The sequence below is a fragment of the Monodon monoceros genome, unplaced genomic scaffold, assembly GCF_005190385.1.
Source record: "Monodon monoceros isolate NGI ecotype Baffin Bay Population unplaced genomic scaffold, NGI_Narwhal_1 Super_Scaffold_13, whole genome shotgun sequence".
NCBI classification, from domain to species: domain Eukaryota; kingdom Metazoa; phylum Chordata; class Mammalia; order Artiodactyla; family Monodontidae; genus Monodon; species Monodon monoceros.
In genome coordinates this window covers 40544439-40560411 of record NW_021703769.1, presented here as the reverse complement: position 1 = coordinate 40560411, position 15973 = coordinate 40544439, and the positions used below count along the sequence as shown (strand labels likewise).

The 15973-nt window shown below is 39.5% G+C and overlaps 1 protein-coding gene across 5 annotated transcripts in view; it reads right to left on the bottom strand.

Moving 5' to 3' along the window:
* Positions 1-15973, bottom strand: part of MACROD2 (mono-ADP ribosylhydrolase 2) — a 1974865-nt gene that overhangs the window by 1075656 nt on the left and 883236 nt on the right. The gene's annotated exons all lie outside the window — the stretch shown is intronic.

Sequence of the window (15973 nt, the reverse complement as noted above, 5' to 3'; positions counted from 1 at the left end):
CTCCCCCAGTCTGAGAAATCCTGAGGCAGATGGCCTGTAATTCACAATGGTCCTGGAGGCCCTGGAGGCAATCACCCGTCTTAGGTGTTTCAACAAGATAGACCCCTGGAGTAAGTATGCAAAAGAAAAAAAAACACGCTGTTTGCTCATCTCAGAGTTAAAGATAATTCTCAGATACTCCTACTTCCTGGACAGCTCTGAGTTAATGTCATATTCTGGAGAAATTTAAAGTATTCTATAGCAAATTGGAAGCAGTTGCCTCTCCAGAGTTAACTCTGTCTGAGAACATCAGCCCCCTCCTCCTTGGCTCAGACTCTTCAGATTATTTATTTCCTGCCATATTTTCCATAATTCATATCTTCAAATGAAAAGGGTGTGGGGGGGAAACAAAGGAAGCAATAGAAAAGGAACTGTTGGCTTAGGTTATCATGTAAAGCTTAAGGAGAACATCACTTGCCATGGTAATTTATTCGTTCATTCAAATAATATTTATTGACAGCCTGCTATATTCTAGAGGATACAGTACCAAATGTGACAGACAAAATCCCTGTACTCATAAAGCATACCTTCCAGTGGGAGAGACAGACAATAAACAAATTGAGCAATATGCCTGGTATGTCTAATGGCAATAAGATATAAAGACAAATAGGAAAAGGAGAGAACTATGGAATGACCAATTGTTGCTATTTTAGGTAGGGAGGCTATGGAAGACTATACTTACAAAGCTGAATTTTAGGTAGAAACCTGAAGGAAGTGGGGGAAGGAAAGAAAGAGATTTCCAGGTGATGGGAGAGGAAGATTTGTGAAGCTAGGGTGGACTGGGTGGGAAGAAAACAGCAGGAGATGAGGTAGGGCCTTGTGGACTTTGTAAGGACTTGAATGAGACTGAGGAGTCAACAGAGGGTTTGAAGAAGAGGAGAGACATGATCTGACTTACATTTGTCAAAGAATCACTCCAACTGCAATGTTGAGAATAACCTATAGGAGACAAAGGTCTGAAGCGAGGAAAAGATCAGGAGAATAGAGCAGTAAACCAAGTGACAGATGGTGATGATCAAGATGACTGGACCAGAGTAGAGTTAATAAAGTGATGTGAGAAATGATCAGATATTGCGTATATTTTGAAGGTAGAACCAACAAGATTTTCTGAGAAATTGAGCATAGAAGTTAAGAGAAAGAGGGTAAAGATTTTAGCCCGAACTATGGAAGAATGGGATTGCCAAGGACTGAGAAGAGAAAAACTGGGAGAAAGTATGTATGGGTATATTCTGGAGGGTCAGCATAGTACTAAATAAGAAATTCTAATTTGGAGATGACACATTTCAGATGCTTATTACAGATTCAAGTGGCAATATTGAGTAGGCAGTTGAATGTACACGTCTGTAATTCAGAGGAAAGGTCTGAAATGAAATGTAAATTTATGATTTATTAGCATATAAAGCCCTGAGTTTAGCCGAGATCACCAAGAATGAATGTTGATAGGTAAGAATTCAAGGATTTAACCCCAGAGCTCTTCAATATTAAAGGGGCAGTGATACAAGTGAGAACCAGCAAAAGAGATGGAAAAGAACAGTCAGTGAGGTAGGAGGAATCCAAGTGAGGAAATTGTTTCATGTGGGAGGAGCAATCAACTGTGTCAAGAGAGAACTGACAGTTGGCAACTGGGCTATAAGACAAGGATAAAGAAGAGCTTTTTAATCTCCAGCTCTGACCTTTCACTCAAAAGCAAAAGCTTTTGTAGAAATACCCTGCTCCCTTAGAGAAATGTCCTGCTTATACTTGTAACACTTAGGAAGCAAATTATTTTACTTAGATTGTATTGAAATTCTGTTGATAGTTCATGGTTTAAAATGAAGTCCCTAAACCATATGCTCAAAATGCCCCCAGGATTTTATATTCTTTACTGGCTGAGGAAATTATTCAATAAAAGGAAATCATCTCAGTGACTGTGTTATTAGGAATGTAGTTTAGTGATTTTCCAGAAAGATGGATTACCTGACCCAGATGGATAATTTTCTTAGTCTGGTACCATTCAAGCTAATAAGAATCAGTTCTAGTCACTATTTATGACCATTTACCATTTCCATGCTGGATACCATTGTATTGTCTGGGCTTCAAGGAAGCTCTAGATTTAATGGACAAAGATCACCTTAAAAGGTCAAGATCCCCAAAAGTTAATGAATCAAATTTCTGTCCAGCAGCATATTTTAACAGTATCCAGGGGTATATAAGTGCAGACACCACTGTTTTCCAGATGTAATGATAAAATAATTTGGAATATACAAACTGATTTACTAAGTTCTAGAATATTATTTGACTTGCATATTCAAGTCCTACTTAAATGTGCATGTGTTAGAGATGGCTAGTAAGTCATGTATTTTTCTCTACCTAGTCACCTTAAGAATACCCAGGCATTATAGAACTAGAACAAAAAATCTTAAAATTTGTATGGAGACACAAAAGACCCTGAATAGCCAAAGCAATCCTGAAGGAAAAAAACGGAGGTGGAGGAATCAGACTCTCTGACTTCAGACTATACTACAAAGCTACAGTAATCAAGACAATATGGTACTGGCACAAAAATAGAAATATAGATCAATGGAATAGGATAGAAAGCCCAGAGATAAACCCACGCGCCTATGGTCAACTAGTCTATGACAAAGGAGGCAAGGATAGTCAATGGAGAAAAGACAGTCTCTTCAATAAGTGGTGCTGGGAAAACTGGACAGCTACATGTAAAAGAATGAAATTAGAACACTCCCTAACACCATACACAAAAATAAACTCAAAATGGATTAAAGACCTGAATGTAAGACCAGACACTGGAAAACTCTTAAAGGAAAACATAGGGAGAATGCTCTTTGACATAAATCAAAACAAGATCTTTTCTGACCCACCTCCTAGAGTAATGGAAATAAAACCAAAAATAAACAAATGGGACCTAATGAAACGTAAAAGCTTTTGCAAAGCAAAGGAAGCTATAAACAAGATGAAAAGACAACCCTCAGAATGGGAGAAAATATTTGCAAATGGATCAACAAAGAATTAATCTCCAAAATATATAAATAGCACATGCAGCTCAATATTAAAAAAACAAACAACCCAATCAAAAAATGGGCAGAAGACCTAAATAGACATTTCTCCAAAGAAGACATGCAGATGGCGAAGAGGCACAACATCACTATTAGAGAAATGCAAATCAAAACTACAGTAAGGTATCATCTCACACCAGTTAGAATGGGCATCATCAGAAAATCTACAAACAACAAATACTGGAGAGGGTGTGGAGAAAAGGGAACCCTCTTGCACTGTTGGTGGGAATGTAAATTGATAGAGCCACTATGGAGAACAGTGTGGAGGTTCCTTAAAAAACTAAAAATAGAATTACCATATGATCCAGCAATCCCACTACTGAGCATATACCCAGAGAAAACCATAATTCAAAAAGATGCATGCACCCCAATGTTCACTGTAGCACTATTTACAATAGCCATATTTACAATGCCCATCGACAGATGAATGGATAAAGAAGATGTGGCACATATACACGATGGACTATTACTTGGCCATAAAAAGGAACAAAATTGGGTCATTTGTAGAGATGTGGATGGACCTAGAGACTGTCATACAGAGTGAAGTGAGAAAGAGAAAAACACATATCATATATTAACACATATATGTGGAGTCTAGATAAATGGTACAGATGAACCAGTTTGCAAGGCAGAAACTGAGACACAGATGTAGAGAACAAATGTACGGACACCAAGGGGGGAAAGTGGGGGTGAGGGTAGTGGTGGGATGAATTGGGAGATTGGGATTGACATGTATACACTAATATGCATAAAATACATAACTAATTAAAAAAAAAAAAAGAATACCCAGGCAGAAGAAAGAGAGCGAGAGGGAGGGAAGGAGGGAGGAAGTAAGAGAGAAAGAAAGAAATGAAAAAAGAGAAGGAGAGAGGGAGGGAAGGAGGAAGGGAGGGAAGGCAGGAAGGAGGGAGGAAGGACAAACTATACACGTAAAGAGAGTTAATAGGTAATGGGGAAAAGTTGAAGAACAAATAGTCCTAGACCATGTATAAAGGATCTTTTTTTTTTTTTTTTTTTTTTTTTTTGGCAAAGCACAGAGACAGTTAAAATGCAGGCATCTTCAGTACTCTGAATTGAGAGGCCAGGAATAGTACAGGATTAGGTGGGGAGAGTCTCCTAATTTAGAGTCACAGGGTAGTCATAGACATTCTAGAACCTGGAACCCAGCACTTCCAAACTCCAGGTTGAGCGGTTCTGACAAGACTACTCTGTAATCACAGAACAATCAGAACTATGCCATGTGCTAAAAGACTTGGTTAAAAAATCTGATGTGATTTGGTCTGCTTAACTAATTCATGTGTAATATTAGACATCCCTATAAACTGCACCCAGTGATTGTACACTCACAGGGAATTCAATTTGTAGTATACAGTATATGCTAATATGGAAACACTGGAATAAATAATTTCTTCATTTGGCTGTTTTAAGAGGCACTTTGCTATACCTGTTGCCAATTCCTCAACTCCATCTGGGTTACAATTTACCAAGATTATCTCTGACACTAAATATACCTTAGCCTTAATGGCTAAGTCCCAGCCTGTACAATATTCTGGATATGCTGTTTATGTTTCCATTTGCAAATAGCATATATTCGCAACAGCTGGGCAGACATCACAGCATCGGGAGCAGGAATTAGCCTTTAAGGATGCAGTGACTAACAAAGATGCCAGGGAAAAAACTGTAAGCATTAGCCGTTTCACGCTTTTATATACAGGACAATAATGCTTAGTAAAAAGGCTCAAATGTATCCAAAGGTTTCTATGCTTAAGAATTTTCAAAACCAATTTTAAATGTTTCTGAATCAACAGGAATTAGTTTAAATTGTGCTTGTCTCAGGCAAAGACTGCTGTAAATCAATCTCCTTTTAAATGTACATGAGCAGCTTAAAATTACATCACATGCCATGGCCAACAACTGTTGGATGCCAAATCTAAATAGAGTAAATCTAATTTTCACTAGATTGGAATATGTAATACAGAAGTGGACTTTTAAAATGTCATAGAAAATAACTGCCTTGCCTCTAATGCCAATACACTCCTTAAAACACCCAGTACGTACCACAGATCAAACAGACTAGGAAATCAGGTCACCATAGAGAATTGCTTCATCAGTATTAAAAAAAAAAAAACAAAAAAAACACTCTATCATATAAAAGTTATCATTTAAAGGGATGATTGGCTATATTCTTCAAAAATTGTAGAAAAATTGTGTCCCCAATTTCATGTTTATTGCTCAAAAAGTGGGTGGGGCACAACATGGGGTTTTTGCTCTCAGGGACTTTTAAAGAGATGAGGTTTATTGAAAGTTTATTATTTTTAAATAGATTTAAAAATGAAGGAAAAAAACACAAAAGAACAAGTGACTGTCCTAAGGTATAAGGGTGGAGGAGCCCATATAAAATATCCTGCCATAAAAGAACAAAGCAATCCCCCCATTTTCTGGTTATATGTAACCCCTCTATTTTTTATGAATTGCATTCATTACACTACAACTTCATCCTAGAGGAAGTTCAAGAATTAGAGGAAATGGTAGGAATATTAAATATACTCGACACCACCTACACTGCATAGAACTCTTATATCATGCTTAAGGCCTACACTAGACTGTAACCCTGGATAAATATTCACTTGCATATTTTACATAAATCACACACATCTGAATTCTAAATCTGTGAATACCTTGAAAAAGTTCCATCTTCAATGAGTTAAAAAAAAAAAGAAAACAATAACTAAATGAGAGAGATGAGAGAGCTGAGAGATCACACTTCAAACCTGAGAAAGTTTTTAATAAAATAAAAATAAATAATAAACTTCTAAACATATCTGGTTAAAGGATATTCAGAAACAAACAAACAAAAGTCTCCAGCTTACTGCTGTTTAGGAAGCATTAACTGAAGTCAGACTTACCAGGGAACACCCCTGTTTTCGATTTGCAGCGCGTTTATAACGATTTACACTAACCCAGTATTATCTTGTTGAGCCCTGATCTATGCCCTGGTTATTCACACAAGGCAAGTTAAATTAGAGACTGGACCTGAATTTTTAGGCCTGGGGCAAGAGAAAGTTGAGTAGGTCATGGAGATGAAAAACTATTTGCTTTTCAAGGAAGGCTGCCAACTCCTCTGTCCCAGGGCCCGTAGTTGCTGCGAGGGGCCAAGCTGGGGTTAACTCAAAAGGGAATTCATTTGTCTCCCTTATTTCAGCAAAGACAAGAGATTTCTGCAGGGATGCTGGCAGTTTGAGATGCAGAGAAATCACTAGAAATGTCTGTCGGCAGCCATCTCAGGTGCAGTCAACCTGCTGGGGCCGGTGAGAGGAGGGTGATCCAGCAGGCTCTGTGAAAATCTGGAACTGACTAGAATAATTGCTCTTGGGAGAGGCTTTGATTTCCTCTAGGAAAGGAAGATAAAGGAGGGGCCCATGGGGCCAGGGCAGGTGGGACCTTGGAACATTTTCTATTTATTTCTCCTCTTTTATTTTTTTCTTTTTTTTAAATTTTGTTTCATCATTCATTGAAGTTTCTTCCTCCCTAGCTGGTTTAATTTAGGGCCAGTGTTTGTTTGTTTTTGTTGTTCTCCTTGATTCCCTGGAAGACTGACAAATCATCTAAAGAATGTGAGTGCCTGCTTCGAATTAAGCCCACTGAGTCAAATAACTGATTGCAAAGGCAGCGGTTAGGAACAAGCCGATTTTGATTCAAGTTAGAAAGAGGCACTCATGGCTCCAAAGCAAGGCAAGGAGCAAAGAGAAGGTGGCTGTGTTCCTTGGTTACTTGCAAGAAGGCTGGAATAAACTGCTTGTTTGTTTAACAGCTTTTGAAAGTAGCAGATAAATTGCTTTTGGTGACTAAATGTGGTTATGGGAGGTTGAACAATTGGAGTCATTTCCATAATCAACAATTGCTGTTGCTGAAATTAGAAAAGTGATAAATAAAGGGAAAACGTGTCTGGAAGGAAGCATTATTCAATCATAAGCCATCCCAAATGGTTAAAAATGTAGCTTAGATCACACTCCTGTGAATTTACACCACGGAAGAAACGAGACCACTCAATTTCACAGTTCCAGGGAAAAATGAGGCTCTTTCTGGAACTTTTGCTTTCCCAGCAATGTGTTTGTGATGCATTCCAGATGGACAAGCCTTGAAAAGTGACAGTATCCATCTATTTGTGAGAATCCACAGAGAGAGTGAGAGTTTTCACATCCTCGTGTCCCTAAAACAAACACCACAAACCACTAATGAATCCACTTAATCCAATTTGGGAGGACCCCTCAGGACGAAATGCTTTATCAGTTATCATCGAAGTATTCAGTCTAATTCTTCTTTGCCCAGGTCTCTATGAGTGAACGGGGGGGGGGGGGGGGGCAGGGTGGTTGACGGAATGGAAATAAAATAAAGCTGAAGACAGTTCTTTGGATGAAATATACGGCTGATATTTTAATGTGTGGGTGACACAAGGCTGAAATAACATGAACGGTATGTTGTGAGTCTGATTAAAATATAAAAAGATCTTGACAAATTGGAAACATGATCTAAGTCTAATAATGACATTTAATGGAAAGAAATGTTAGAACCTGAACTTGGTTTCAGAAAGGCATACATGTGGGATAGAGAAGATACTGTTTAGCAGGGGCTCTTATAAGAAAGTATGTGCTGTTTTGCTAATCAACTCCAGAAAAAAACAACCTTGTCACTGAAAGAGCTAATGCGATGTGATTGCAGACTGACTTTAGGAAAATGCATTAGCTGAATAAGGGGAGGTGACAGTTTTCCTCTGCTGGCTGAACTGCAGCCCAACTGTGGCCTACCCAGCCCTCCCGGCACAAGGTAAGAGAGGTGTGCCCGCCCCAGGCCACCCCCTCCTCTGGCTGTGTGGATTCTACCTCCTCTTACGTTCTAAGGAACCGCCCTCTCTCCTCTATGTAGTTAATTCCTACCTCTTCCTGCTTCCTTCTCATCAGCACTTGATCACACTCAAGTCTCTCTTATCATATCAATCCCACAACGCCCCGCATTACCTCTGCGATAACCACCCCTCCTCCCTTTCGCTGCTGAATCCCTTCACAGCCACTATCTTCCCCTCGCCTCTCTGACATCTCCTCCCTCCGAAGTTTGACTTTTATCCTCACTGCTCCCCTGGAACAGCTCTTTGTTAAAACCACCCATGTCTAAAAAACTGTACTCAGCCCTTATCTTCCTTGGCTGCTGGGCAGCATTAAACGTCGTTGACCAGCCTTTCTGGAATGAATTTTCTTTGGCTTTCTAGATGCAGCCCCCTCTTGGTTTGTCTCCTCTGTCATGAGCTGCCCATTCCCAGTTTTGTTGTTTTGTTTTGGGTTTTGGTGGTGTGTTTCAGAGGGTCCTTTTCCTCTGTCCATTCTCTAGGTTTTGGTCTTCCTCAGGGTTCCTGGTCCCCTTCCTCAGCAGGTGGAGGGGGTTCTCTGGATAGTAATCAAAGGCTGTGCTGGATCAGAGGGCCCCCCTGCGCTGCCTCACAGGGAAGGCCCACCAAGGAGGCCGGCAGAACTCCCTCATCTGGGACCCATCATGGAACAATCAGTTGTCTTCAGGCAGCAGTGGTTTCAAAGAGTTAACAACACTGGAGACATTTAAGAAAATTCTGCCATAAGGAAGCATTTTTGAGCTTAAATACATGGAAGAATAGAGACCCCCAAGTCCTACAAAAGCTAACCCCAGGCTCCACAGAGAGGGGTCCTGGAGAGAATCAAGGATACACAATGGAGGGTGGAGTGACACGCTGCCACAGAAATGCAAAGCAAGCTGAACACGATGGAAGAAATAAGGCCACTGGGCCCTCAGGGAAGGCTGAGGAGACAGGGGAGACCACCCCCACCCCCCCCGCTGAGGTGGGGAAGCGGCAGGCCACCCCTTCTTTCCTTTTTTTTTTTAAAAATTGAGGTATAGCTGATTTGCAATAATTTATGTTTCAGGTATACAACACAAAGATTCACAATTTTCAAAGGTTATACTCCATTTATAGTTATTATAAAATGTTTGCTATATACCCTGTGTTGTATAATATATCCTTGTAGCTTATTTTATACCTGATAATTTGTACCTCTAATCCCATACCCCTATATTTCCCCTCCTCTATTCCCCCTCCCCACTGGTAACCACTAGTTTGTTCTCTATATTTGTGAGTCTGCTTCTTTTTTGTATTATTCACTAGTTTGTTGTATTTTTTTTAGATTCCACAGATAAGTGATATCATACAGTATTTGTCTTTGTCTGACTTGTTTCACTTAGCATAATGCCCTCCAAGTCCATCCATGTTGCTGCAAATGGCAAACTTTCATTCTTTATTTATGGCTGAGTAATATTCCACTGTGTATATATGCCACATCTTCTTTATCCATTCACCTGTTGATGTAAACTTAGATTGTTTCCATGTCTTGGCAAATGTAAATAATGCTGCTATTTCCTTTCCTCTCTTAATGGTCACAGCCACCATTTGTTATTTAGCACTTAGCATGTGCCAAGAAATAGCTCAGTGTGTATGACTGACTGGGTCTCTTAATTTTCCCCACTATCTCTCCTTCCCTTCTGTTTTAGAAACAGAATCTCTAAGTAGTGGGTGCAAGAATTGTACTTACATTGAAAAGACTTGCCCTTTTAAATCTCTTCTGCCTAATTACAATGTTTTCAAACACAGAGAAAAGTTGAAAGAATTCTAGAATAAACACTCATATATTCACCATCTATATTTACAAATTGTTAACATTTCGCTGTATTTGTTTCATGACATATCAACTTCCATCTATATATCTGTTTTATTTTTATCTCTTTCAAAGTTGCAGACATGAGTACCCTTTACCCTTAAATTTATCTTGTTTTATATGTTTCCAACAATCCCCTGAGGTAGTTATGGTCACTTCTGTTTTCCAAAGAGTAAGCAGATGTCTACCAAGTCCAAGTAACTTGCCAGGGTCACACTCTTAGTAATTGATAGAACCCCATTTTGAACTCAGGTCTGTCTCTCTCCGGAGTTCATGTTTTTAACCTATGAGTTTCCCATCCCTTCAAGCCCCCTCCCTCATTCTCCCACCTAAGGGTCCCTTAGAGTTTCAGAGGCTTTGGGGTATAAACACCGTTAATTTGATAAGGACTTGTTGTTCTAGGGGTCTTGGAAAAGGAGAGTTCCGATTGCTCAGTTCACCTTGCCAACTAAAAGAGATAGAGGAACTCTGACCCATTTGGAAATAATATCCCTTCATTCCAGGGCGCTGCCTTCAGCTGTCAGAGAAAAGAAACTATATTTTGCATTACCACTAAAAGTATTTCTCTGTGGGAATAAGCAATTCCATTAAATAAAGTACCCTTTCCCTCCAATTAATTTGAAAGACACACAGGATTTGAAAAAAGCACAGCTCTCTTTTTTTCTTTCCTGAAATGAAATGCTTTATACCTCACTTACTGCTTATAAATAAGACCTATTTACCATAGATCTGCAGACTGTTATATACTTTGCGGTTTGCCCAGCCTGCCTCTGATGGACAAAATTTCTGAAGCTGCTCCTTTGTGTTTCATCAAGCATGATGACTCTCAGCCACCTCAATATCATGGCCTGGAAGTTCCCAAAGCAATTGGGTTAGTAATGTATTCTGTGATCCGTGCTGTGGCCATAAAACTTTTCAAAGTAAAGCTCAAGTTCCAATCTACAGATCTGAAGAGGACATTTCCAATCTGTTGGTACAGCCTGTCTTCCATGGGCCCAGCTGCCAGTGGTTACCCTGGGCACCGGGTGGCCTCACGAAGTCGGCACAGCCGAGCCGCTCGCTGCAGAGCAGCAGAGCCCAGAGATCGCCACATTATCACCTCCCGACTCGAACTAGAGTTCCATTTAACAAGCTTGACAGGAGCAACAGGACTACGAAATAACAAGCAGATACACGGTGTGGTATTTGTCAAAGATAAAGGGCTGAGCTTGAGCTTAATGCTTTACGAAGGTTTTGGAAGACATTCAAATCAACCACCCCAAATAGTTTCTGTTTCTTGAACTTCTTCTCACATTTCTCTTATTTGGAGTTGCCGTTTTGACACATTAAGCTTCACTTGGTGGCAATCTTTTGAAGATACCAGAAATGCCATTAGAGTCTGTTCTGATTTCATAGACATGTCTTATGTTTCCACATATGTACTTTACTTACATCTTAAAAATCTTAACAGCTGAAGCCAAATTCAATTCTACTTTATTGTTATACCTTCCTAAAGCTAAATTTACAAATTGCACACAAACATGCACACGTGTTTGCAATAAGACTTAATGTAAAAACACATAGCCTCATTTCTTTATGGTTATAAAGTAAGCAGAGAAAGAGACTTACAAACATAATACTATAATCCAATCACGTGTGCCTTACTGCCCATATTACATAAAATAGGATTTTAAAAAAAATGAATCATATCTATTGCCATTTTATATTTGGTCTTTTGAGAGCATACTATCCCTATAGTTCTCTATCACATGTAGAGACAAATTAAATTTGAAAAGAAAAAAATATTATCTTTCCCGTTTTCTTCCGAATGTGCAAAAGCAACCAATACAACATGAAGTATGGCATACATTAGGAGAATTAATTTTTGGATGAGTCTGACAGCACGGATGAGTTGGAAGCTTATGCCAGCAAAAACTGAAGAGAAGCTATATTTTTTTAAAACAAATATATAGATTTACAGAAAGTAAATGCCCTTTTTCTTTTATAGATAAATTCTTATAAAAATGAAAGTTCTATAGCTGTCAGATCTCCAGCTAGTCTGAAGCTCTTCAAATACTGAAACGTGTGGATGGATCTCTAATTGCGTTTTTGTGGTTTGTTAGGAGAACCACACTGTAGGAGAATGTTTTTGTCAGGGCAAAGTCTTTCTTCATTCCAATGGGGCTTCATTTCCCTTCTCCCCAAAGCTCTTTATCCAATTTGCTCACAGCAGGGTCAGTTTCTTTGACCACCACGATCTGGAGTTCTATTCCAAGTTTTGAATTTTGCAAACATTGGTCTAAATAGGCTTAAATACATGGCACCACCACACACTAAACATTCTGAGGGAAGCTCGCCTTGACACAGACTGTGAGTGGTTTACTTCCCTCTTGCGTAACAGAGCAATCTTGAACAATATGTACCTTCCTGATGCTCTCCTCAAGTCTGTGACAGGGAAGAAACACTCTAATTGAAATCAGTTATAACAGCAAATTCCCAGCATGTTTCCACTGAGGAAGAGAACTGAAAATACTACAGCTCTCTGTGTTTGGCAGCACAAAAGAGTGAGTGCTTTGGAGCTGAAGCGAGGATGCCCAGAAGAGCGGGGTTGGGGAATTTCCTTTCAGAAACACTTCTTACGTGAGGAAGGCTGCAAATTGCTTAGAGTATAAGGTTTTTGCAGCCAGACCAAAAAAAAAACCAAACAAACAGATTTTAGTACCACTTAACAGCTGCCTGGAACTATGGCCCAAGGAGGCCTGGGAACAAGTTTGTCCTTAAGCACTGGCCGCTGGTTGATTCTTCCCCAGGATGGTCCATGATACAAACTCTGAAGTATTCTACCAGGATTCAATATGATATGGTTACATTACAGATATTCCAAGTAAATATGAAGAAACACACTATGAATTAAAGAGTCTGATAGAGGGTGGTGGTGGGGCAGACCACTGAGGGATAGTCTCTCATATGGAAATTTTTATATGTTAAGAAAAAGTTAAAAATAACATATAACTAGGGATACTGTATATTTCTTAGGGATAAACTATGCTTCACATATAAGTGGTATTTAAGCATTATAATAGTCATAGTAACTAAACGCCTGATGTTTCAAGGATTAGGACAAACATATGGCAGGGGAAGAATAGCAAGAAGGAAAAAAAAAACACTTTACAACTTTGGCATCTAACTTCTATATTAGTCTCTTGGCTTAAACATGGATCGTTCTATCAGATACACACAAGATAGACTTACGTGCATGCGCATTTTCATGTACACACACACACACACACACACACACACACACACATACACACACTGTCTTTGCTCTCACAGCCGACACAACCCTCCAACCCTCACTTTCATCTTTATCTCCTAACTGAACTGGGCTACAGAAAAGAGGGAGGATTTGGGCTCCCATCCTGCCAAACGCCTCTTGCTATTGTATGTGCAGGAGCCAAGCACAAGGCCCAGGACACCTGAGGAGCCGGAGGATGTCTAAGGCAAGTTCCTTTACTTGGGGGCATGGATGGAGCCCCCACTGAGAGATCCTGGCAGGTCTCTTCCATAAACAACTGTGTGTAGAGGTGAGAGGGAAAAAAACCTGAATGTATAAGCTTGTAAATAACCACTCAACTTGATTCAGTCTCTCCTGGTCTCATCTTGCATTATTTCTCCCTTCGCCCAGTACTAGCTCGTGAAGACACCATGGTCGTTCATGCCTTTCGGCCTTCATATATGTTGATCCCTCTGTCCCTCTACTTCTCTAATTGTCCAATAGTCACAACTTAGCTTCGATGGCATATACTCTGAAGTTATCCTTTGGAATTTGTTTCTTCCCTATCCGTCTCCCTTACATTGGCATGTACTGGGGGTGGGAAATACTAGAAGTTTCCTTGAACACTGACCGGCATGGCCCAATAGGAAACTTGCCAAAGTTTCCTTAGTAATGGCTTTTGAAGGCCAACTAGCTCTAAACTTATACTTTAAATTATCCCTTTCTACTGTGCATTGGTCAGAATTGTTTGACTATTTGTATCTAATGAATTTAATCACCTGTAATAGCATTTGTTATATGGTATCATAATCACTACGTGTTGAGTTTGCTGCTTAAAGGATTTGAATTATATTGCCTTGAAAGTGTAGGCTTGCAAATTATGAATTAAGTGGGTGACTCAGGGGATAGAAGTGATGGTAGTCCAATAGGAGAAAATGAGTCAAAGTCAGAGAAAACAAGAGCAGATCGCTGCTACTCCCCACCCCTGCTTCCGTAAGGCCGAGGAGGAAGTGATTATTAAGTCACCAGAGCCAAGGGTGGGGTGCACAGTAAGGGCTAGGACCAAAGTACCCCCTAATTTGTCTTCCTACAACAAATTGTGGGCTAATGGAATAACCTAAGAATTTCAGTGACAAATACAGCACACAAAACATTGCTGTGAGGTTTAATTCATAAAATGCACTTAGAATAGAACCTGCCATATTATTCTTATTAGATGTTCAAGGTTTCTGGTAACTTTTGAACTGACCTATAATTCTCCTAGTTCAGCAAGTAGAGGGAATTCAGAGATCAGAGCCTTTGCTCCAGCTATGGATAGCAATGCCAAAGAGTACTAAAATCGACTGTCGAACAAGATACCTTCCAGTGAGTAGATGATGTTAAAATATTAAGGTCTGGAGATGGTTTCTGAACTTAAAAATCATACCAGAGAATTGATTAAACTGTGGAACTTGCCATGAGAGACTCTGATTTAGTAGATCTGGGGTAAAGTTCGGGACCAGACATCTCAAGTGATTTGTTGTATACAGTCTGAAGACTTCATCTTGTGAAGCACACTCATTGTGATTGAGACTGAGGAAGAAAAGGTCTTGAATTAATCTTGGCCTGCATTTTAAAAAAATGTACAGTCAGCCCTCCATATCTGTAGGTCCTGGCATCCGTGGAGTCAACCACATTGAAAATATTTGGAAAATATTTTTCAGAAAATTCCAAAAATCAAAACTTGAATTTGCTGCATGTCAGCAACTATTTACATAGCATTTGCATTGTATAACGTATTATAAGTAATCTAAGGATGATTTAAAGTACACAGGAGGATGTGTGTAGGTTATATGCACATACTATACCATTTTATATAAAGGACTCGAACATTCGTGAATTTTGGCAACAACGGGGGTCCTGGAACCAATCCCCCTCAGATACTGAATGACTGTAAGTGAAACAGAGTTGAAGAGAAGTGAAAGTTTCAGAGCTCATCACACATAGTATTTTTTCATGAAACTCTAATTTTCAAATGCATACGCGTTTGTGTACCAGGTTGGATCTAAAATGAATTTCTTATTATGGGTTGTAGACAAAAAGTTGGAAAGACTTTGCTCTAGGGAATTCACAGCATTCACATCAAGTGACATGTAATCACAAGGCATTCTAAACTCTGGAGCCACCTAACAAGATTAGGATTAAAGAAGGGTAAGGGGGAGGGAAAGAAGGAAAGGCCAGTGGGATATCAACTGGTGTAAAGAACTGAGTTACCAAGATGCAAAGAAAGAGCAGTGGGCTGTAACCAAACTCTGACCCATAATTAGAGTGACATGCATGTGAAGTGTTTAATGAATGGATCAGGGACCATGGGGCTCTGACAAATGGTAGAGGAAGCCTACATTTAAAAGAGGCTTTACATTCTAACCAACTATTATTACCAGCCCCTTCTTGGTCTCTCAATAAATTTCCTTTCTGCTGGAATTCTTCATGCTTCCTCAAAGCTTGATGGTGATTTCTTTTTTCTTTATTTATTTTGGAAAGCCAGGGGAAAATTGTTTCAGTATGTTCTTTAAATTAGTCTCCTTGAAGTGTTTTCCTTGCACACGTTAATTACAGCTCCCCCGAGGGGCTGAAGTACTATATAACACACTGTAATTCAGCTCCCCAATCTCCCTTCTCCAACTCAAGTTGCCAATTCTCCCTACAATCTAGTTTCTATAGTAATATGTAAGTAAGAAGTACATGGCTGAGATTTTTTCAACTATAATATTAGAGGAGAAAATGTGATCATCAGTTGTTGAGCACAACAAACTGAAAATGAATAGTTTTGGCCCATAACATGAAGGGGTTAGATTAAATGACTTCTGAGGTCCCCACCTTCCAGTTCGAACATACGCCAAAGAAACTTCCAT